The sequence below is a fragment of the Lagopus leucura genome, unplaced genomic scaffold (assembly GCF_019238085.1).
Source record: "Lagopus leucura isolate 7727_CA_CO unplaced genomic scaffold, USGS_WTPT01 Super-Scaffold_100014, whole genome shotgun sequence".
In the NCBI taxonomy this organism is placed as follows: Eukaryota; Metazoa; Chordata; class Aves; order Galliformes; family Phasianidae; genus Lagopus; species Lagopus leucura.
In genome coordinates this window covers 7,122,373-7,140,738 of record NW_024962268.1, presented here as the reverse complement: position 1 = coordinate 7,140,738, position 18,366 = coordinate 7,122,373, and positions in this window count along the sequence as shown.

Sequence of the window (18,366 nt, the reverse complement as noted above, 5' to 3'; positions counted from 1 at the left end):
GCAGTGATTGACAAGTCTGTTGCAGTAGGGCCAGATATCATACGTGTGGATAAACAAAGAATTATCCCTTGCAATAATGCAGTGTTTGACATTTACAAGAGATTCTGACTGAGATTGCAGAAGCATCTTTTTTTCCCTCTCAATTCACAGAGGGCAACTTTCTGTAACTACCATGGAAAATGAAGTGATTACTACAGACTTCATATTTTAATTAACTTGTACAGCAAGTTCTCTGAAGTGCAAAGGCTGGGTCTGCACAAGCACTGAACACACAGCCACCCAACATTGTGTGCAGTCAATCCTGGCATGAGCAAATGTAGCAATTTCACATGCAGCCAGCATTTTCATTTGCATTTCTGGATATTAACGTACTTCTCTGACACTTCCTTAGAGATGTGACTTTATGACACCCAGGGTTTACTTTGTGAACATTCATTAGATCTCACATTTTTTCTTCAGTGAATGCCTAGTAAAACCCTACATTTATTAGAAAAGACATTTTCTGCCTTATAAAGGACTTCTGTAATTTCAGTGCTCCATAAGTATGAACTTATGAAATCATTTCAGTGTCTAGCTTTCATGTAATGCAACCGATCCTGCGTGTTCTGCTAATGTAATTCGTTCACTGATAGAAAAGACACTGTCACTGTTAGTACTGTTTGTGCTTGCAGGAAGTCTTCCCTCAGAATAGTCAAATTTCCAAGTCCTACACTCTGGAAATGGTGTAGCATGACTTTATCAGACTGTGAGGAGTCAGAGACAGCTCATCCATATCAGTGTTCTAGTCTTAGCAACCACTGGTGATACCAAAGATATTTGTAAACTACTTCTGCTGAGAAGGTTCCACAGATATTTCTGTACTGCTCTCCAGGAATGGGTATGAATCCCACTGCTGAAAAACAGTGTTTTGTAGCTGAGAATTTGCTCCACCAAATAGTGTTATTGTGCCCTTTGCATCTGTTGTATTTTCCATGGAAATAAACAGGAGGTATTACTTTTGAAGCAACCTATGTATAGAAAGCCCAGTTTCACCATACATTCATTTATGTGTTCTTTCAGTGCACACAAACAGCTTTACAATCAGCTCCACCAAAATCTGTTCCTTGGACTGCAGCAAAAGAAGCACGTGATTCACAGTGCAGAAATCACAGAATCACAGAATTGTAGGGGTTGGAAGGGACCTCCAGAGATCATCGAGTCCAACCCCCTGCCAAAGCAGGTTCCCTACACCAGGTCGCACAGGTAGGCATCCAGGCAGGTCTTGAACATTTCCACAGAAGGAGACTCCACCACCTCCCTGGGCAGCCTGTTCCAGTGCTCCGTCACCTCACTGTAAAGAAGTTCTTGCGCACATTTGTGAGGAACTTCCTATGCTGCAGTTTCTGGCCGTTTTCCCTTGTCCTGTCTCCACTCACCACTGGAAACAATCTGGCCTCGCCATTCTGCCCCCCACACCAAATGATGCTCTGAAACCTGTATCAGTACCATGAGATCTTCCTACAGCATAAAGGCCTGCCAGATTGTCAGCATATAGTCACACAAGTTCTATCAGCATGCTGTCTTCAAATAAGCTATGTCTCCTTTGACCAGAAGTGTATGGCAAAATAGAAGAATCAAAACTGAAATGGTGAGAACTGGCTTCAAGCTGAGGCTAGCAAGGGTGCTCAAAAGAACCCATTATGGAGATGTAAAGTAGTTAGAGCTACTGCAAGAACTTCAGGAAATTGAGCCGAAAAGCTATTATCTTTCTTACAAGTTCCTCACTCACATATATTTAGATATCAAAAGACCTGGTTCATGCATAAGGATTTTTGAAAGTATGAACCTAAATACCTTTGATATTGTTCTGAATTCTTCTTACATTAGTTCTGATTATAACCAAAACCTAGTGCACACATCTACTTCTTTATACACATACATCTGTAAAAAATGTACATGGTTTTCCACATCAAGTACCAAACTGAGAACATCATGTGATGGTTTTGAGTCAATTTTGAGCTCTACAAGTGTTTATTTTTAAATCTAGACACCCTACTTGTGACACTAAGAGCCAGGGCATATCTTACTGATGAATCACAACATCCCTTTGAATTAAAAATGGCTGTAACAAAAATGCTGCACAAGCATATATACCTGTTGTATTTTAAAATGTTTCTAATTTTATGTGCCCATGTCCCAGCTCACTGACTTACAGCAAGGGAAAGGTTAACATTTTTCCAATTTCAGCTTCAGCTCTGTTTCCTTATAAAAATAATTTTAAAACTCTGAAAATCATTTGATTCCAAAACTGTACTTACACCTCCTCCAACAGCCCAAGAATTACTTGGATTTTTCATTGGATGACAGTAAATTGAATCTGAACAAACTTACCAAAGGCTGCTGAAAATTCTGGTTTTATTTCATTGTAAATAGCAATACCATAATGAGGTCACTTCTCCACAGTTTTTCCTCTTACTAATTAATCACTTCCGAATCACTGACTAGCAGATTTCTACAAGTACATTTGACACCTGTCGATTTATAAGCTACTTGATAAGCCTTTAAAAAGGTCTACCTGTTTGGGGCACTGAGGTACCTGATGGCTAGTGTACTTTTGAGCCTCTCATTCCATGTTCCCTTATTATGAAGTCCCTATTAAAGGACAACAGGAGCATAGGAAAGAAACTCAGATCTCTGTTGTGGACAGCAATGGATATGCAACACTTGGATCAGTGATTTTTCTATTTGTAACTCCAGAGCAATTAAGCATTTTGTTGCAGATAAAATGTCTAAGCATGGATGTAAAATAATACAGTGGCTGACCTGAAAATAATGCCTTCAGTTTTACGATGTTGGCCCACAACTTCAGAGGTAGATGTGGATGATATGGCAGTAGAGGTTGAACCTTCCCACCAATATTCTGTTACACATTGTTGCCATGGCAAATGACAAATGGCAGCAGAAGGGCAGCCTGACAAAATGGCATCTAACATGAAAGTGTGTATGAAGTAAAGATGAATCATTCAATTCCTCCATGTGAAAAAAATTGCACCCACTGACATTCATCAAAGAGCGTTGAACATTTGTGGGAGCCAAACAGTGGATGTGAGCACAGTGCGGCAGTGGGTGGTGCATTTCAGTGACAACAGTGACAGTGGGTCACCTCTGCTAGTGCAGATCTTTATGAGTGCAGCATGCAGGCTCTTGTTCATTGCTGGCAAAAGCACAGGTAGTGGTGACCAAGACAAAAACCATTGTTATTGTGCTTTCTGTACCTGTTATTGTTTCCATGGAAAAAAATAGGAGGCATTACTTTCAGAGTGACTTATGTAGTTAAGGATTCATATATTAGTAGACTATAAAAATCTCTGCAGATAGTTTTGCCATAGTTTTCCTGAAAGGAAGATAAACATGCACAAACACCTAGAAAGAGTCAGGAAAAACTATTCAGCAATTAGGTTGTCCGCTAATTCTGCCTCTTTCAGATTTACTGAGTGACTCAACAGGAAAGCAGTCTAGTGAGTATGCTAACCTGCCTCTAGATGATTAGTGATTTCTCAGTGCGTCACATTTAATTCAAGGCCTACTTGAAAAGTAGGCAGTCATTTATCTCATCATCAGGGGTTTGCCTTCTGTTACAAGTCTCACCTCCACTTCATGGTCTGGGTCCAACTGTTGTTGTAGTTGAATGTTGATCAGGTAAGTAGTCCTGAGTTTGAAGGCACACTCAAATTAGCTGATTGAACTGGGAACTTATATAATTATTTTATAATGAAAACAATGCTGAAAGATTTATGAAAGATAGAACTGTGATAGCAATCCTGACAAAGTGAACTACTCCTAGCTCAAAAATCCTCATTGAAAACTGGGCATAGAACTTAATTAAGAAGAATTTTAATAATTGTAGTGTGGTAACATTAGCAAGGAACCTACAAAACTGAAAGAATATTAATTTCATTTGCTGGAAGTCCTGAATATCATTACACTGAAGTCTGAAGCACAATCTAATTACATACATATATTCAGATAGCACTTCTTCATTTTATATGCTTTTGTCAATCCAAATCAATTTAGCATACTGCCTTCAGAGCCCTTGAAAACATTTAGGATCTTATGGCCAGTTTTTCTGACAAGGTTTGAAAAAATCTGATCGGGTTTCCTAAACAGTAGATCCCCAAGAGCATCCTCACAGTAGCTTTAATGTCTTAGTCCATGACTGCTTGCTTATTTCTCCAAGCTGAAAGATTATGCAATCTCTTCCTTACCAGTTTTTGCATAAAATATAGGATGGGTCACTTGGTCTTCAGAAGGGTTTCAACTGTCTTATGTGAAAGAGAAGGTTGTTTAATCAGTTCACTGGCTGTTGATGACATGACATGTGACATGCCAGCTCTGCCCAAGGCAGGTATAAAGAGGCCAACACAGTAGTCACTGCATATGCGTGGAAGAGATTTTGTCATTAACGTTCTTCCTCAGCCTCAGTAGCTAGCTGCTGGAAGGAACATAAATTAGCAGAAAGCTTTTTCAGTCTGACATGCTTTTAGTAGCTGGATTCTTCTGCTGTCAGCAGATCTGAGTTGCAGCAATGTCTGCCAGCAGCACTGCAAGCTGGAGCACAGCCAGGATTTCTGCCGTAAGCCTCAGAGGTCTATTTGTCCTTATGTAATAGCACTTACCGCAAAGGATCCCAAAGTGCTATGAAACCGCACAAGATCTATTCAGCGAGTGATTCATCACCAGGCCTTCTCCGAGGCACAGCTGTCCTTAAACAGGCTGTAAACACTAAATAGCGGCAACTTCCACCAGCTTTTTAAAGCAAGGGGTGGGAGAAGCCTGTGCTTGACTATAGGTGTGGTGATTTCATACTGAAGGGAAGGAAAGATGCACCACACCACTCTCTTAATCCCTCTTCTTTATAGGACAGAAAATGCAATGAAAAAAACTCATGTTAAGGACAGGGATATCACATACCAATAATCATCATGGGCTAAACTGACTCATCCTAATTTATTGCCTATAGCAATGGACAACTAAAAACAAATAGTGAAAACTATAAGCAAAATAAATTCACCTTCTTCATATCCACCCTCCTCTAACTCTTCCTCCCGAGCAACTTGAGGCTGTGGTCCGTACATAAATCTGTCAATCCCTAATGGCCACTCTCTACCCCTACACCATATGGATCCTGCCCTAGGTGATGGTCTCATGGTCTCCCTGTAAGCTACAGTTCCGGGCCAGGGCTGCACCTGCAGGGTATCCATGGGCTGTGCCTCCTCCAGGCCTCAGCCACTGCTGCACCGTGGGCTCCTCCATGGCTGCACGAGAGATTTGCTCCACGTGGTGTCCGTGGGCTGCAGGGGGACAGCCTGCTCCTCTGTGGGCCTCTGTGAGCTGCATGGAGCTGCTGCTCCACGCCCAGAGCACCTCCTGCACCGACCTCGGTGCCTGCAGGGCTGCTTCTCTCACATTCTCATTCCTCTCTTCTAGCTATACAGTGTCACTACCAAAATTCTGCAACGTAAGCCCAATATGATAGATAGCAAGAATAATATTGGACCTTATCTTGTCTCAGGTCCTTGCAAGTACTTATTTACAGCACATTCGTATATCTTGCTACCAGCTATACACAGCTATACACAGTCGTATATCTTGCTGCCAGCTTAAGACCAACCTGGCATAATCCTCATAGCTGTTGAAGTCTGATGGAACTGTAAGCACAAACTCCACAGGAGAGAATTGGGTCTCATTACCTGGCTAGAGGCCCGGTATCCTACAGAGATCTTAGCTATCAAAATCCTCATAGATCCACGGCAGATCACAATACTGCCATTTCCCAAATGTTTCAATGGAAATTTGCAGTTCTAAAGCATAAATCTTCCAAATATTACCTTATTGCCTTGAAGTATATTTTATGAATTACTGTCTTTCCTACTGCAAGCAGTTAAAACATATCAAGTAACATGTGTATTATTTCTCATTCCTGCTTGGAATAGGTAATAACAACTATCTTCATTGTGGGATCCTTTGGAGCAGGGGATGGGAAACAGAACATACAATCGTAAGGCTGCAAGAAGCTTGGTTCAGTGGGGAAATATTGCTGGTAAGTGGGCAGTTGGACTAGATGATCTAGGAGGTCTTTTCCAACACTGGTTTTTCTATGATTCCAAGATTAAAACCGATAATCATAAATGTTGAGTGAAATAAGATCATAACATTGTTGAAAAAAAATAACATTCAATTTCTTTTTTTTAACTCAGTGCAGGAAATGGCTGTCACAGACAATCACAAAACTAATGAGAAACTTGAGGCACTTTAAGATAAATCCAATAATTGTGAATCATGGGGAAAAAAAATCTAAATATAGAACCAACAAGCCATTAGTGCATGCTACCTGAGGACTAAGAGAAAGCTCTTCAGGTTTCCAGAACACCAAACAGAAGAACAAGAAAGGATTCAATCTCAACACATAACCTAATCCCTAGAAAGAAGGCAGCAATAAACAAAGCATTAAAAAAAAAAAAAAAAAAAAAAAAAACATTTACAGTTAGTTTATCAGAAATATACTGGGCTCCCCAGTACAAAAAAGACAGGGATCTCTTGGAGAGAGTCCAGCGGAGGGCCACAAAGATGGTGAAGGGCCTGGAGCATCTCCCCTATGAGGAAAGGCTGAGTGAACTGGGTCTGTTCAGCCTTGAGAAGACTGAGAGGGGACCTGATCCAGGTCTATAAATATCTAAGGTGTGGGGGGCAGAATGGCGAGGCCGGACTCTTTTCAGTGGTGAGTGGAGACAGGACAAGGGGAAACGGCCGGAAACTGCAGCATAGGAAGTTCTGCACAAATGTGCGCAAGAACTTCTTTACAGTGAGGTGACGGAGCACTGGAACAGGCTGCCCAGGGAGGTGGTGGAGTCTCCTTCTGTGGAGATGTTCAAGACCTGCCTGGATGCCTACCTGTGCGACCTGCTGTAGGGAACCTGCTTTGGCAGGGGGGTTGGACTTGATGATCTCTGGAGGTCCCTTCCAACCCCTACAATTCTGTGATTCTGTGATTCTGTGATTGTATCAGCTGAAGAAATTACAGTCAGATCAAAAGCACACTGGTTTTCCATTGGGATTTGAGCAGGCTGCATAATCTGTGGACCTTAAAATTACAAAGTCATCAGATTAGAGAAAAAATCAAAACAGGAAGAGAAAACTGTTCTCTTGCACTAAATAATAGTAAAAGAAATAAAAAGCTGAAAACACCACATCAAAAAATTTGAAATGCCATCTGAAGGGAGGTTCAGTCCTGTGAGCTACTGGTATTGCTGACAGATGAGCAGTCATTGATTGTCGGCCAGAATGAGGGAAATGCCATTGCCAGTTATTTAAGTCTAATTTTACGACAAAGTAAGATGAAAGAATAAAACTAGGATTAGACAAGCAAATACATTTATAATACATTATTAAAATATAATGTGCAATTTCTAAGAAAGCTGGTATTAAAGCTAGTATGAGAATTAGTTAATTAAAATGGAATTAAAAATGAGAATTAACAAAACAGAAATTCTGGGTGACTTCTCCAGACAATAGCTTAGGAAAGAACAGTACAATCCCAAGATGATTTGAGAGCTGTGATTTCTTTATCATTCAGAGATGCTGGAGAACATTCACAATCCCAAAAAATGATTTAACAAATCATCTTGGAAACAAGTATTTGAAATGTCTGAAGCTTTCTATTTTCAGAGAATATATAACATGAGACGCTTAGATTTCAGAACAAAACCCATTTTAAACTAGAATACTGATTTGTTTTAAAATTGGGTTTCCAAAGAAGTGATACTTAGAAACTTGTGCAGTCTTACCGCTTGTTTACTGTGTAGAAGAGAGAACAGCAGATTCCTGGTGTTCTATATATTATTCATTTAAAATGAATTGTAAGAGAAAATAACAAATATTCTTTCCTTAGTGATTTTTACAAAATGAAACTCAAACTCAGTCTGGTGAGCCAGTGCATTCTGATAAAATGGTTCTAATTTACAAATAAATTTACTTCAGTGTGCTGCATGCAATCTCAGCAAAGCCAAATTTGTTGCTAGAAGATATGTTGAGGAATAAAATCAATTCATTTCACATAAATAATCATAGCTGATTGTGACTAAGATTTGATTCCATTACTCCAACCCAGGAAATAAAAAATATATGGAAAAGATGTCATGAACCAAATTAAATAAAGAATATATTAACCAGTAAAATACTTACATATATATATATATATACACATATATAAATATTTTGCAAAATATATATGATATCTGATGTCCAGAAAGCTAAAGCAGGCACAGAGATTAGAAAGTGATGCTGTATAGTGGAAATAGTAGATTTTAAATAAAATAATCTCATAATTCACATTTCTATAAAGGCCATACATACTATCATTCTCATTAACATATGTAGTAAGTGACAGCCTGCTGTCCTGAAAAGCTGTTTCTAAGCAAACAAAAAAAAGGGAAGGGATAATGGAAGAAAAAAATAGTGATGATAAGACGAGCTCTGAAAGACAATGCAGGAGAGATGTTCTCTGTGTAAAACTGAGACGGGACCATTTTCTTATCTGTCACTTTGAGTTTGCTGAGACCTTGAGATTAATAAGAAATGTGCAACCTACAGCATAAGGGTTGGCTGTCCAAAACACATGTAATGGTGCACGTTAAGACTGCCATCAATCAGAAAAGCACATTTCCATGGGAGTGTGTGGCAAGAAACAGGATGGTACATGTCGGAGGACTCATTTTTGGCTATACTTCCCAGAACAAAGCAGAAGATGCGCTGCTCTGGTCTTCAAGAAAGCTTCTCTTTCTGCCTAGTAATCAGTTTTATTGTCAGCATTGATATTAATTTCAGTAGCATGAAGATAGAGAAAACAGTTTTATATCTACAAAAAAAGCAAAAAAAAAAAAAAAAAAAAAAAAATTAAACAAACCCTAAATCAGGCACAGTATTTGATATTACTCTCACCTCCCATCACTCACTGTTTGGTTTATGATATCTCCTTTCACAAACAAGACATGAAGCAATTTATGTTTGGATGTCATCTCTACAAAGCCTTAAAGAATTTCTGAGATGAGCAGAAAATGCAAGTATAATAACCCAAGAAGGCCTCCATTCTCACAGTTATTCCTCACCAATCCTGCTAAACAAGTATCTTTGAAAGCACTGATTTAACTCAACTGCATGTCCCTACATTATTCTAGAAGCCTGCATGAGTCCCTGATTTGGGCATCTGTTGCTATGGTAGTACAAATAGATTTGTAAAGCAATAGAGAACTATGAGAATCATGTTTTTCTCAATATGGAGGTAAGGTGGTCAGTATAAATGGGGAGATTTGCAAAGGAGAGTATTGCTTTTTCATTCTTATCTTTGACTCAGCATCAGCATCAGCTTCAAGTGAAGCAGCTGGCCTAGCTACAAGCAATTCAGATAAGAAATACGTTTCCTTCCAGATGCAAAGAGCATATATTTTCCAGTTAAAATCATGTAAATATGTGTATTTTTCTACTGTTACCCACAGAGATTTGTGCACTAGATAAATGAATTTTCAAGCTAGCATCTTAGCAGCAGTCAGTTTGCTTTGTACCATAAGCACAAAGGTCGATTTAACATCACACAGAGTCAATGTGACCTCTTGCTACAGGAAACAGAGCATTCATGATTCCAGATCTCTGGAGTTGGAAATAACAAAAAGGCACTTTGTCTTTGACCTCCTGATTGATATCCAAGAAGGTATTTCACATCTGTAAGTGCTGCAGTAGTAAAGTAATCATATCATCAAGTGCTGAACTTGTTAGCAAAAGAAAACCCTTGGGTACAAAATCCCCCATACAGATAAGTATGTATTTTCAAAGAGAAAATAATGAATCAATCTCTTTCATTACACATTAATGGCTTCTTTATTCTCTGAAGAAAAATAATCAACTGCTCTAAAGAGAATATGAAATGAGACTTCTGTATCAGTTAGTTGCAGATCTATTTTCAGGGCTTAAAATTTGTCTGGTGATTGTCATGTTAACAAATCTGCCTTTTAAAAAATAATATTTCACTAAGGATTTGCCACTTTCAATTATAGAAGGAAATATAATAGTAGAATAAATGTATGGCCAGCTTTAAAGCAGTACTAATTATTCAGGCATTGAAAACTGCAGATTTGGAGCTCTCCCCCACTGAGGCCAACACAGCAGCTTGTACAGTCAAAGATATGCTAACGAATCAGCTTGGATTTAACAGTCTTTCAAAAGCACTGTGTTAACTACACACTTGCGCTGCTTTAAGTGAGCCTATTGAAAGCAATTTCATTGATTTTCTAACACGGGGTAGAGTTGTTTGCACACCTGAAAGTAGATGCTGTAAATTACATTTTCCTTCTAATTTTTGTGCAGGGCTGCCTAGCAAAAAATAATGTTTTGCTTCTGCCCGAAATGATAGCTCCAGAACTGGCAAGAACAGGGACCTCAGAAGACCATTAGCACTGTAAGCCTTGTTTTTAATGTAGGTATTGTTTTCTTCAAATGAAGATGAAGGGGAAGAAAAGGCCAGTAGATTTTAATAGGTAACTTGATGTGCAAACCAAAATCAGTACCTACAGTTTGCCCAAATTAACAAAAGAATTTTAAAAAAACCTGATATATATTCACAGTAAAACTATCTCTAGCTGCTTGTTGTAGTAGAATTTACTGCACATGGACTTAATATTCAATTAGTTAGGGGTTTTTTTCTTCAAATCTGCCAAAGCTTTGCTACTGAACTGATACCACCTAAATATCAGTTGAAATGCTCTTTATAACCAGATACATCAGCCAACCAGAGTCAATAATTCTAGCATATTCATGAATTTTAAAATATTCTGTTTTTATTAAAAACAATGCAATTAGTCTAGCTTTTCCTTTTGGCAAGTAGCAAGTGCATGTAGCCCTGGTGATTTTAGCTGCTAAAATTGAATACTTCTGCCACATTCACCAGCATTTCCACCAGCATTTCTCTCTCCCTGAAAACCTGAAGATTACCCCTCATCCTCTGCTCTGATTTATAGGAATTGAACATTTGCTTTTCAAGAATGCTTTGTTGAAATCTGTTGTCAAACATTTCAGTTGTAAACTTGAAATTCTCATGCATAACAAACACGAAAGGAAAGTTTTCCTTAAAAACTGAATGCATATTCATGGAAAAATATTTAAAAGTATTTGCCTTGATCTATAAGTGGCATTTGGGAAGGAAATAAACAATACATTTAATAATTATTAAAAAAATAGCAGTTTATACTATAGTATCAGGTTTCTAAAGCTCCACCAATAGTAATTATTCAAGAAAAGATTGAATAACATTGTACAGTAGAAGTGGAGTAAGAAGAAAAACTGGCAGCTTAAATAGACTTTTTTTCTTTTTCTTTTCAGTAGTTCACACTTCTGTTACTATTTGTTTCTCTTTCCTATGGGACTTCTGAACTTTCTAGGCAAGCACTACACGGTGATCATGTTCAAGTTTTAAAAGCTTTAGGAAGCCAAAGCAGTACTTTATAGAAGCAGCTGATCAGAGTATCCTACCTTTATGTGGACAGTAGGTGTCGAAGACTGTCAACACAATAAAGCTCAAAATCTACTTAAAAGGACTGACTACAAGGCACTTTGAAGCACTGATGAACGTTTAATCTTCACCAGTAGTCACCTGCGAAGCGGAAACAGACACCTCCATTCTAGCCATCAAAATATTAGTTAAATGCCTCAGGGATTTCAGAGTTCTGTGGAAAGATGAGCAATGTGTTAAGAGAGTAAAATTTCAAGAGGTGTAACAGCTCCAGTGCATTTCATGAAACTGAAGGTATCTACCTCTGACTTTTTGCCTGTCAGAGCACATGAAGGTTGTAAAAGAAACATCACCTACGGCATGAGTCAGCTCTGTAATTTTCACCCATGAGTGAGTAGAGCTTGAAGGCACAGTGGGAGCTCCACCTTCAGAGACTGCTAGCCACATTGAGTTTTCAAACTCCTGCTGCTGAAATAATTCAGGAGCTTCACTAGTAGCATTTCTGGAGCTGGGTGAACACTGGCTTTCCCAGGTTTAACCAAAACAAAGTTTCAATTGCACAAAGTAAATTAGAAAGTGCACTGTTAGAAACATTAAAAAATAATAACCAGGCAGGTCCCCAGCTACTTATTATTCCTCTTATTTTCTGTTGCCCTGGACATAAGTTTGAGGATCAGTAATGCTAGAGCATAGACAGTGTATGTGTTGCACTGTCCTGAGTTTGCACTGTCACCAGTCTCAACAGCTTACAGCTACACACACTTCCTAGGGCTACATCAGCCCTTGAAAACCATGCACTGCGTTCCTGCAAACTTTCATCACAGTGGAATCAAAGGCTTGCGTTGGAAGTTGTTGTGATCTGCACTTCCCCAGCTCAAGCATAGCTTCCAACACTGCCAAACCTACAGAAGGGACATGTCAGTTTTGTCCTACCTTCAAACACTCCTCAGGCCATGCCAGCCTCTTTGCACTGTTTTGAGCAGTTTGAGGATCAGTCCTGAGACTATAGTAGCCATCGCAGTGATGGATAACTTTGTTCTGTCTTTTCTCTGACTCTTACCTCTGCCATCTGAAGAGACTTATGCCCCAGGAAAGTCAATAAAGAGCTGTGATTCTGGGGATATTTTTTTCCACTGATTCCTTTGAGAATGAAATGAAGCTCTGCAATGGGAGGGCTACTTTGCTTTTTGCATACTATTTGTTTGCTGAAGGGTTTACACATCCACTTTATCTCTAATTACTTCTCTGTCATGACAATTAGTCACTATGTACGATGTCAGTAGCTGAAGGATCTTTCTGAGGCATGGCAAAGCTTATCTGATTTAGTTATCTTTCATATCAGATGTCTGGTATTGGGCTGCTATATCAATTACAATCTATGTCAATGTCTTGTAGAATTCTGAAACACTAAGATGCATATTTTATAGTGCCAATATGCAGTCCCACATCTGCCTTCAATGTCACATCGGCATTGATGAGATCTTTGCTTTGAACACTTGCCCTTAGCTTTTATAAACTCTGCAGGCTTTTCTGGTATGTCCAGCATGACCTGAGCTAACATCAGCATAGCTGTGACAGTTTCCTTTAGTTCCAATTTAGTTACTGTTTATTGAATTCATTTATTTGTGAAGGATTATCCTTTATAAGATATTAGACTTTATAAGATCTGTGTTAATGATATCTTAATGATATCCAATACTAGTATTGCTACATTTCTTCCCCTGATTACTAGGAGTAATGTGCTGATATCTGCACATGATTATATGGATAGCTTCACTCATGTCTGCATTATTTCACATCAACATTGAATCTCTAGCAATCATGCCCTGATTTTGTGATTGTTAGATCACTAACTGTTGTGTCCTTAGCAACTGGCTTAGTTTTCCAAAACCGCATAAGCAAGCAGCTCTGTTATTTTTTTCCTTTCTTTTAGTCATGCTATATTGCCTTCATAAAAATTATCCTCATGTTAGTGAGTCAAATGTCCCATCACAGAACAGTTCAACCAGCAGTTTATTGATGATGTTGTACAACTTAATCTTAAAATATCTATTTCTGGAGCTCTGGAGAGACACCTAGTCTCTTAGCCATGTGCCTCATAGGAGAAATAAACAGGAATGAAATAGTTATGTGACTAGAAACAAGCAGAAAAATTGTTCTGAAATGCCATGTTGATAAAACTGAAAATTAAGGCCAACCAAAAAAAAAAAAAATTAATAAGGATTAAAGATATTGAAAGGCAGATGACCACATATAAAAATAAATAGTATTTCATTTGTCAGTAAAAAATGAAAATTGTGTCAGGTATTGGTCACTAGGTCTTTGGGAAGCTGACAAAATATGATTTAAAAAATAGATGGATTAGGAAGTTCTCGGCTACTGTCATACTTTCTGACTTATGCTTCTTTTCTAACTAATCCATTAATCCATTCTGCTTTTCTTAATATTATTTCTGAAGTGGTCTGTGATACACCTGGAGCTCTTTTCCATGTAAATTCAACATAAACTCTTGCTTCTTTAGGTAAGAAGTTCCAAGTTTCCTCGGCTTTCTTATGAAATTCAAAAAAAATCTACCCACTGACCACTGTCTACTTGCCTTTCCATTTACTTAAAAATGAAATAAACTCTGACATTGTTCACAGCACTTTTTTTCTAAATCTTTACTAGGGAAGTAAAAACCTGGTAACATTAACTCTCTAATAATGTTTAGAAGTAATGTATCTATGTCAAAGATCTAATTCTGCAGGGTAGAAGAAGAAAAAGTCCTTTCAGCTCCCAGGTCTTCCAGTATCGGATCTCCAGTTATCCATCAGCCTTTCCAAAGCATTTAAATTTGTCTTTGTTGTCCCCATTTTCTAGAGATAGTGTATGATTGATGTATAATGTTATCCTTTACTTGCACATGTTTTTCTCTGAGCACTGCAGGTCTCTCTACCTCTGTATTCTGGTCACAACCACAATTCCCATTTACCAGAAGCTCCATTTGGTCCTATTTCATTCACAGGCCCATATGACTGGCCTGAAATAGGTAGAGAAACATCATGATTTATCAGTCTTGGTAGATATATAAATCCTTTCAGCCCCAGGCTGAACTGCTAATAGATGGACTCAGGAAAAAAGGTACACACGGATCAGGTCTTGCCAAACCTTCCAGCAAAAGACATATAGTAACCTCCTGGCCTAAAGGTTACATCATGATCACTCTTGTCAACAGCTTCCAGTGATGTAGAACAGTTATACTCTCCATCACTTGATCCAAGACCAGGGATCAATTGGCCCTTAGTCCAATGGTGTGAACAGATCAGCATGGATTTAAAGTAGCACACTTATTCACCTGTATACTAAATAATGTTTTACTATCAGTTTTGCATTTTCCCAGGGAAAGTGGGAATGGAGTATGTGTAAATTGTTTGTCATTCTCAGGTTCTTTACTGAACAATCTTCTCTATTTTGATGAGAGGTTTATAAGCAGTAGGTTATACATGCAAAAAATAAATACACAAGAGATGCAGTGGCAGTCACTCACCAGCAGACCGACTACCAGTCTCCAAGCAACAACTGCTCTGGAAAGATCCACTGCAGCTTTATTGTTGAGTAAGCTGCTCAAGAGCATGGTCAGCTCAGGTCAGCTGTACTCAATGCATGCCCTTCCATTCTTTTAACCATCCCAGCCTACTGCCCTGGGGCATAATGAGAAACAGAGAATGCTTTGGGGTTGTGCAAATGCTGTTCACCAAACAGCAATGTATTACCTATGCTGAAATAGAGCATCATAAAGATTGCCAGAAAGGAAATTAACTCTAACATTGGTTCCAAACCATAAGTTCTAATGTTCCAATTGTATTCTTTTAGCATCTTTTCCTAAGTCTTATGCTCTTATCTCCTTGTGATCTTTTAGCTGCCATACTTCTTGGTGTTTCTGTGGGGGGAAAAAAAAAAAAAAAAAAAAAAAAACTAGGCACAAAGAAACTGAGTCTCTCCTTTAAACACTTCTCTTGTTCCCAAAATTAAAAATCATTTTCTCAGTTATTTAACAAAATTCTGAATCCAAGTAAGTTACATAAACCCTTAATGTGAAACTAAAAATGTATTTTCTTCAACTAGTACCTCTCTCGCTTTTCATTATTATAAGGTTAATTTGTTAGAACCTTATAAAAAATTTTTCACTTCTTTTGGTTCATGGTGTTCAAGAAAAAAAAAAAATTGTTCAGTTGAAACAGTAAGCAAAGGAAAAAAGCAATAGGTATTTTTTCATTCTTATTAGCGTAAACTAAATGGCTTGGAAAAAATATATTTTTTTTTTTGTAACTTTGGGGAAGAAGGAAATCAACACTTGCACATTTCTTCACACATGCTTAAATAATGTGTTAAGCAGAACTTTATCAAAAAAACAATATCAACATAAGTGGCAAACTAATGAAAAATTGATACCAGATACACACGTATCGGAAGATTCACACGTATAAGTTTCTTCAGGGTTAAAATAGTATGCTGGAGGTCATTCCATGTCTAAGCCACCATTACTTTTTAATCCACAACAGTAACTGCTGTTGTCAGAGGGTAGAGGACATGCTGCTTTGTCAGAAAAATGTGCATCTGCCAGGAGTCTCCTTGCAGCAGCTTCACTCACAAAGGTGCATATCAGTGCACATTGAAGCTACTGATGCTGCACCTTCTTTGTAGCTGCCACAAGCACAGCAGGTACCACTGGAGTTCTGGCTCCACAAGCCGTGCATGTGCTCACTCATCCCTTCCTCTTCTCAGCCTGAGTGAGCTGTGATGGTCACGTCCAGGCATCCATGGATACAGCTGGTTTTCTAATTTTTTTTCTAAGCCCATTTAAAGTCTGGGTATTCTACTGTAATTTCATTTATACTGTTGGTCACTGGCATCCTCTTGGCGTTGGCAGAGATCAAGTACTATTTTTGCCAGGTCCATCAAACGGGCTTTGACACTGGCTATGAAATGTACATAAATTACCTTGGGATTTCAGACTAACTACTCTGTGTTAGCTTCTAATCTGCAGTAACTAGGATGTACACTTCATTCAAGAGGGATCAAGCTACCTCAGACTGTATTTATAAAGGCATAATATCTGCTCCACAGGGGAGTCTGACTCTCACCCTGCCGTTGTAAGGCATGGCTTCTTCAACAGAAAAGAAAAATAAGGTAATCTAAGACAGTTTTCAATGTTACAAAAGCTCTGAACTGCCTACATTCAGAAACAAGGTGACAAACCATTCTGACCAAAGTACTTCAAATCTCTAAAGTTGCAGAAATGTTATTTTTATAATAAAGCTAATGCTATCAGCTACACATGTAGAAAGTGGTGCTCTGAAGTTCCCTCCTTCTGCAAGCATCTGATATTTTAATGCTCCATACCTGATAGTACCAGAACTAGAGGATATACTAATCCTTAGAAAATGGTTCATCCAGAATGGAGCATCACGACTACTTTCATGCCGCTGAAAATCATTTTAACCCTTTTCCTCTCAATGAAAGCCATTTTACCCATTTTCCCTTTTTCCATACTTCTTCTTTTACAATAAAGTTCTTTATAATTGACAAGTGGGAATATAATATACTGTTTGCTTTTTCCTACAGTGCTGACTGTGTGCAATAAAGTAGAACAATCACCCCACCTGTTAGCTAGAATTACTATCAAACTGAATAAAACTTAGAAGCAGTGCATAGGAAAAGAATTCATACTTTTATAGGCCGGAATATCTCAGTGTGAGAGCAGGAATCAGACACATAGTTTTACCTGGACTGCATTGTCTTTTGGGGTTATAAGCTCCACAGGAACTGCCATGTGGCTGTTGATGTTGTTAATTTAGTCAAACTTGAGTCTGACAAAGGATATTGTAACAGTCTTCTTCCCTTTTCTGCTATGCAGCTCACGAGCAGAACACTTTCAATGGTGGGATGTCCCTTTGAAAATGAAGTTCAGGGTTCCAAGAATGACATCTGATAGACACAATAGGAGAAATAAACTCAAAATGCTTCAAACCAGCATTCAAATTCCTTTCCCACTGAAAGTGAAAGGAAATGGGACAGCAAAAAAGAGAAACTTGCAGAATCAGGTGGTAAAAAAAAGCAAATTAATATAGTTAATCAACTAGTTTGTCAAAAAGAAGATAAAGAAAAATGCAGAATGCTGACTGCTCTAGATTTCAGACTCTATTTATGCCACTGAATACTTTCATCTCTTAAGATGTTGTTTAGATGAGCAGTAGATACATCTCATACTAGCATACTAGTGGTGTCAAGTTATGTCCTAGAATATGCTCTGCAGATTCACATAAACTGTTTGCCCTAAAATAAAGAAGCCCAGTTCCAGACTTTCCAAATTTCAAGGCCTGACTTTGAGACCAAGATCTAGAATATGTTGTGCATCTAATTTGTGGATTCCAGTGCCCAGCTTTTCCAAGTTAACAGGCCTCAAGTAATGTCTCAGTAATATAGTGAATTATATCCATGCCTAGCCAGAAAGACAAGATGACACAAACAATTGTAATTAGGGTCTGGAAACATCAGTATCTGTTTTTTGTTTTGTTTCCTTATTTGTTTTTTAAACAAGAACAAGTGTGTCATCTCAAGCTAGTTTCTGATTATTAGATACCTATCTGCTGTCAGCACTAATTGGCACATTGGGTGCTAATCGTGAAGAGAATTCTACAAATTAGAGAGCTATAGATCCTGAAACATGCTGCCACATCTGCACTAAAATATAGGCTAAAAAACTACTGCAGGAATAACTACATTTACTTTATCCATTAAATACTTTTGCTGAAGGTGATTTCATCTACCTGACTTCACAGTGCAGAACT